Source organism: Arvicanthis niloticus, chromosome 12, assembly GCF_011762505.2.
Source record: "Arvicanthis niloticus isolate mArvNil1 chromosome 12, mArvNil1.pat.X, whole genome shotgun sequence".
Classification (NCBI taxonomy): domain Eukaryota; kingdom Metazoa; phylum Chordata; class Mammalia; order Rodentia; family Muridae; genus Arvicanthis; species Arvicanthis niloticus.
Window position 1 is genome coordinate 61,039,640 of NC_047669.1, and position 7,040 is coordinate 61,046,679.

The following is a 7,040-nucleotide window of genomic DNA, read 5'->3' on the forward strand; positions in this document are numbered from 1 at the left end:
AGCTAGTCATGTGGTAAGAGGGAACCTCAATTGAGAAAATGCCTCCATAAGGTTGGCTTGTAGTACATTTGTAAAATTAGTGATTGATGTGGGAGGGTCCAGACTACTGTGGTGGTACCACCCCTGGGCTGGTGGTCCTGTGTCTTACAAGAAGGCAGGCTGCACAAGGCAGTAAGCAGTTCTCCTCCTCGTCCTCAGTATCATTTCCTGCCTTCTATAAGTGATAAAATGTAAGCTGAAGTATAAGATAAGATAAACCCTGTCCTCCCCAAGTTGCGTTTGGTCATAGTGTCTTATCACAACAATAGAAAGCCTAACTAAGACAGTGGCAGTTCTCGAAAGTCCTCCTGTTAACCCAGAACGTCTTCAAATTGTCAAACTAGCATGTGCACTGTCAAGAGACTTGACACTGAAATTCCTGTCACTTTTACTTGACTCAACAAGTAGCCATGTAGTTCTGAGCCACAGTTTACACAAATCCAGTGGGTCTTAGCAGTTTACACTTAGAAAACAATTTCCTAAGATTTCTAAGTAGGAGAGTGCCAGACAGACCAGACCAGGTGTTGCTTCTGTTGTAGGCCACGGAAAGCTGACTAATGGCTTTAAGGTGGGAAGAATTTAAGCACTGTAAGATCACCTAGAATGCTGGGAAGGGGAGCAAGCCGAAAGTAATCAAGTGCTATGTCCTGTGTCCAATCAGATTTATAGCAAGCAAAGACTACTCAATACCCGATGTCAGTGGCTTTTGTCTTCTACTGCCTAAGGATGATGGATGTCCTGCAGGCACCACTGATGCTCTCTCAACATGACTGCCTAAGGATGATGGATGTCCTGCAGGTATCACTGCTTCAAAAGTTAGGATGGGGAAACCCAGATGCAAAGTGGTCAGGGCGGCAAGTTTTTAAGAGATAAACTTGGTACCCTATGCCTCCGCCCTCCCCCAAATAGCACATCAGCAACATTAAAGCTTTACTAATATAAAACTGCAATTTCAAGATGGTAAAAACCTCAGATATCATTTAGATCAGACTGTAAAGGTGGAGCCTTTGAATGGCTTCTCATTTAGTATTTCCTTTATATAAAAAGGGCATTGCTCTACCCTCAGGTTCCCCTCCTGATAAGACAGGGTTTATCTTATCGTATACTTCAGCTTACAGTGTTACCCTCCGTGTTTAGAGGTCCTTGCCAGGCTCCAAGGCACTTGTAAAGAAGTCTAAGTTCTAACGGGTCACTGAAGAAATAAGGGAGAACGATTTCATAGTTAGTTTGAACCGGAGCAGTTTGGTCAACTGAGTACGAATAGAATTTATCGAACTGAGGCTGAGAGAAGTAAAGATGAATTTAATGAAGCTAACCAGGAAAACCTGTGGTCTAGGATGCTTCCTGACAAGTTTTACAAAGTCCACTCTCGGTCTCTATCTCCTCTCCTGATGTAGTACTCTCACTCACGAATATTAGAGATTATTAACTAATGGACTGTTTTTTCAGACAGTCTCATGCAGCAGTCTGGCTCCCAACTTGCTAGAAAGCCCAAGGGTGAGCTTGAGTTCCTGAGCCTTTAGCCTCCCAAGTGCTAGACTACAGACAAAAACTCTAAACTAGGTTTAGAGTCAGATTTCTGAGACAGTGTTCCAATTCTTAAGACATTACTTACCATGTAATCTACTTCCGATCTCTTAAACAACTGTCTGTGTTTCCTAGTTTTAAATTATCACCATATAAACATCATACCAGTCACTTTTAAAAGTCACTGATGAAGGATGGTGGGATGGCTCAGAGGGTAGAGATAGGAGAACTGACTTCACAGAGCTGTCTTGTGGCCTCCTCTGGCACACCACAGCCAGTGAGATGGTCCTCTGCAGGTGCTCTTAGCCATGAGCCATCTCCTCAGTCCTAATAAAAACTCAATCACAAATGGGAAAAGACTAATTTAATACTGATTCATTATGCTAACCACAGGATTTTTGACTAATGTCGTTTCCTTCTTTCAAATATTTAAAAAGCCAACTGAAATACACGTGTTTTATTCTTTTTTGCAAATTTTTATTGTGTATATGAATATTTTGCTTGCTTAGATATCTGCATACCATCTGTGTGTCTGGTCCCCATGGAGAACAGAAGAAGGTACCGGATCCCCAGGGAGCTGCAGGTACAGATAGTTATTGGCAGCCATGGGGATGCTGGGAATTGAACTGAATCCGCAGGGAGAACAGTCAGGGCTCTTAACTGGAGCCATTTCTCCAGACCCCTAAAGTTTTATTCTTAGTAGATCAACTTGGGGAGAAAAAAACCCAGCTAATTGGATAGACAGAGTAACATTATACAAAAGTTTCAAGGTAGGCAAGCTATTTGATTCAGAAAGAAGAAGGAAGAGAAGGGGAGGAGGAGGAAGAAGAGAGGGAGGAGAAGAAGAAAGGAAGGGAGGCAGGCAGGCTGGCCGGCCCTTTTAACATTTAACTGAGGCTGGAAATATGTTTCAGTAGGTAAAGGGGTTTGCTGTCAGGTCTGAGAACCTGAGCTTGATCCCTGAGTCCCACATAATAGAAAAATAGAACTGACTCTTGAAGCTACTGACCTCCACAAGCCAAATGTGGGCTGGTGCACCCCACCTCCAGTAAACTCATAAATGTAAGAAAAATCAATCGAGGCTCAGAGATAGCTACCAAAATACTTGTTTTATTCTTGTAAAGTTAAAAATCGTAGACAGGCTTATCTAGTTACAATTTCAAAGAAGAATACAAATATATAAATTGCATATAACCCAGACTATGACCAAAGGAAACTTTTTTTTTTTTGGAGACAAACTTAGCTTTGACCGCAGCAGTTTCATTTTCGCTTTCTAAATGGCAGCATAATTGTTGAAAAGAAGTTTCCAACAGCACAGATTAAAGTTCAAGGGCTGCTGCAGATGCAGCAAGGTTTAAAGCAACATTTCTCTGTCTCTCTCTGTCACACACACACACACACACACACACGCCACTACTTAACACTTTTTTAAAGCCACCTCTTCTGGAGGCAGTAGAGTGGGAAAAAGAAAAAGAAAACCAAACCAAACCAAACAGCCAAGCTATATTTGGCAGCACAGGCGGCTTTAGACAGGTCCATCTCCAGGACATTTTGCTTCACTCGGTAAACTTAGAATGTGTGTGTGTGTGTGTGGGGGGGGGGGGAATTGCTGAATAATTATAACGGAGCCTGCTTTAAACTAAAAATATCAGCGAAAACATTTACAAATTAAATGTTAAAAATCTTATCGTTCGCCACCCAAGTGATGGGTTCCCGTCAAGGTGGGTGTGGCCTGGGGTTGCTCAGGCAAAGGCTGATATCAGCAGGGGCATCAAATGAAATTAGGGAAATCAAGGGCAAAGGTCATACTCTTCTTAGACTAGCATGACCTTCCCTTCCCCACGGAGTCGGGTTACTTCAGCAGATAAGCTCTTACGAACCACAAAGCTTAACTTTGCAAGGGTATTTTATTTAGGACTCTGTCCTTTAGTGATTTTTTTTTTAAATCAAATTTTCTCAGAAAAAAAAAATTCTGTTCAAGGTAAAACTGGAATCAGACCCAAATCAAATCAAGTCTCTGCTTTAGGGTCATATCTTAATAGTGGGCATATAAAATTTTTATACATACAAAGTTTTAAAAGAGCCACACATCTTGGTGTAGTGTGAACAATAGTAACATTCCTCAGTAAATGAACTTGCAAAAAGTAAAACAAGCAAACAAACAACTCCTCCAAACAATGCAAACAAATCATGAAGAAAGGAATGGCATACGCCACCATTAAAGTAGTTCATGTCCACGTAACTATTTTGCATGGTCACACATCTGAACCCTTTACAAAGCCAGCAAGATCTTTAAAATTCCTACTTGAGTTTGGAGCATGCCCACTCCATACTAACAAACAGATTTCTCGTGAAAAAAAGAAACAAAATAAAACCCCAACTGGTACACATTAATACATGCACATCAAAAGGATGACTTTGAAAAAGAAAACAAACCTGACAGTCTTCAACAGAATAAACACAAAGGTAGGTTCTATATATACAAACAAAATGGTAAAAGCCATTTTTCAATGGTACATAGAATATAGCAAGAGCCCATGAAATCACAAGCTACTTATCAAGATGGCAACGGAATCTGCTTCAATCATGTTCCCGAAATCACTTGCCAGCCTGCACACATGTTGAGAAATAATCATTTAATGCTTATAAATATCATTAAATGTTTATAAAAATGGGCACTCTAGGGTGAAACAAACATGGCACTTGGAAACGCATGGGATTCCCTTTACTCCAATATCACATGGAAAAATTGCACAGGAAATGCAAATGGACTGTTTACATCATCAGCACGGTGTGTCAAGTGAATGCCTGTTCCAAATAACAAACTTAAAAATTAATAAGAGAATAAGGTGATAATCTCCAGAGAAATGCTACGAGGATGGACAATATGAAAATTTAAGCCAGGCATGGCAGTGGAGTCAATCCTCCGCCATCCTCCCCACCCCCCATTCAGAAGGCTGAAGTGCTAAGATCACCTCTAAGCTCAGCCTGGACAACATAATAGAACCAAAAGTAGAAGCAAAACCTTTGTATATTTACTAAGGTGACAGGAATTAATAACCCAGGGCCTGATATATGCTAGGCACATAAAAACACTAATCTTAAAAAAAAAAAAATCATGTTAAAAAAAATCACATCTGACTTCTGATTTAAAAAATATGCTTGTGTTTAACTATGAAATCCAGTATGACAAAATTTCACTTTGCTCCTCATAGCAGCTCAGAGACGGATGGGCTCTCGAGCAGTACATCTTCTGTTGTTTTTAAAAAATGAAGTCATGTGTGAAGTTTCTTCTGAACTTTCTCAAAACACACAACTGTTTTAGAAAGAACCAAATAGAAAAACCAGTACTTGTGAACGTTCCTATTTCCTTAAATTGGACCTCAACTCTGTTCCCATCCTTATTTTTGCATATACAATAATTGCATATTCAAATCAAGAGCGCACAACAAACTAGGAGTAGGATATGCACCAGAATCACGCCACTAGATCTCCTCCTGAGGCAGGAGAATTGCTACGAATTCCAGGCCAACCTGGTCTACAAAGACACTTCTAGGCTAGCAAAAGCTATGTAGCAAGGCCCTGTGTTAAAACAAGCAAGCAAGCAAGCAACCACCACCACCACCACTGCCAACAACAACAACAAAATCCAAACAAGTAACTGGTAGTTAAATTATACAAAGTAGTATACTCCAGCAAGACCCACGTGAATGAGTACGAGTGTTACTACCAGCACCAGGGATAGAGACTTAGGAGCACCATTCCTTTGGTTTTTCCCATGAAATACCTAAAAGAAATGAATCAGAGGTCCCAGTTAACACCTTAGAGTACATGGGAGGAATCCCAATCAACCCCAGCTCACTAGCAAACTAAGCATTTGCCAGAGAACTCCTTAAAGAGATAAGCACACATTTTCTTTGGGTAACACTGGTTGCGTTTAGGACTGCACCGTAGGTCTCCTGTGATAGGAACACACTGAGTACTGCACATACCAAGTGCTGACTCTCTCACACTCTTATGTCTGCCCCCACTGCCTTTCCATCATCCAGACAGAAGCCCAAGGGTGTGCAATACACCGGCCGCTGCCATGCTTAATGAGTTATGCTGGGCAGGAGTACAGTCAAACTGTACTGTAACCATAACAACCAAGCACTGAACCACTTACTGGCATAATCAGGACACGTCTTCACTCAGCTTGTGAATGTGGAACCTTCCATATTGCACACATTCAGTTTACAGCTTATCAAAACTAAGGCAATGCATTCACCTCCGCTCTCCGGATTTTAAATTCATTTTGGATGACTCGAAGAACTGAGAGAAACTAAAAAGTATTATTTTTTTTTTTTTTCTTTTTCAAAAACTCCTTCCAAGAAGCTTCAAAGGTAAGTTTTCTTCAGGACAAAGCAAAACCAATGGGACATTGACTAATGCATATTCAGCCAGGACAGTTGAGTACATCCTAGCATTAGGAAAAGGTGCTTTTTCTACAGTGAGGCAGTTGTTTGCTTAGTCAAATATTATTTATGTTCAATATTAAAGTCTGACCCTTGCCCAGATACAGACTGCTAACTTCAAGGCAGAAACCATCTTTACGTATGAGGCTGGCAAGTCAATGGGCTTTCTTTCCTTAGATTTCTGCAAGCAAAAAATATCAACCACACAAATATATCCTAAGTACCAGCTAAAGACAACCATCTTAATTTTGGATGAAGTACAGCCTTTATTTTGTCACGGAAACATATCTAATATCTTGAAATAACTTATTAGTTAAGAATCTGAAACCAAAGTAGCTTATAATATTATGCTTTTTCTTGATTTGAATGTTTTTTTTTTGTCCTGTAATCTTCTAACCCTTTAGATTTTAAAACTTAGAAAAATACCTTAAAGTGGTTTTTCTTCTTTCTTTTTTAGTTTATTTTTATTTTTTTTTGGATGAATTTCAGTGATGTAGATAGCAGAATTTGGACAGTTAACAGATTATTGGAACTCCATGTGAAGTAGCACACATAATAATTTAATTTTTCCCCCCAAAGGAGGATGGGTTCAGTTTGAAGATAGTTGACCTACTTTGTCCAAAACTAACACATCAAAGAAAGTCATGAGAATTAAGGAGCAGGGTGGAGCCTCTACTTTTATGAAGACACATAAAAACTAGAATAGTATTTTCTTCCTAAACTAATTCAGCATTGCTTTCGTTAGAAAACAATAATGTGCTTTATTTACTTATATACTTTCTTTAAAAAGAGCGGTAAATTCCACTTCGTATGCTGTTAGTAGTTAAAACGCCTCAACTAGGTAGACTGCTTCTCTAAATACTATCCAAACACATTTATCTTTGGAAAGAAAGACAACAGTTATAAAAACACTGTATCGCCAAAATGCAGTGATCTCCACAGAGGTGGACATATTCACACGACGAAGTGCAAATACACATGGCCATTCAAATACAGACTTATAAAGACAATGAAAAAAAA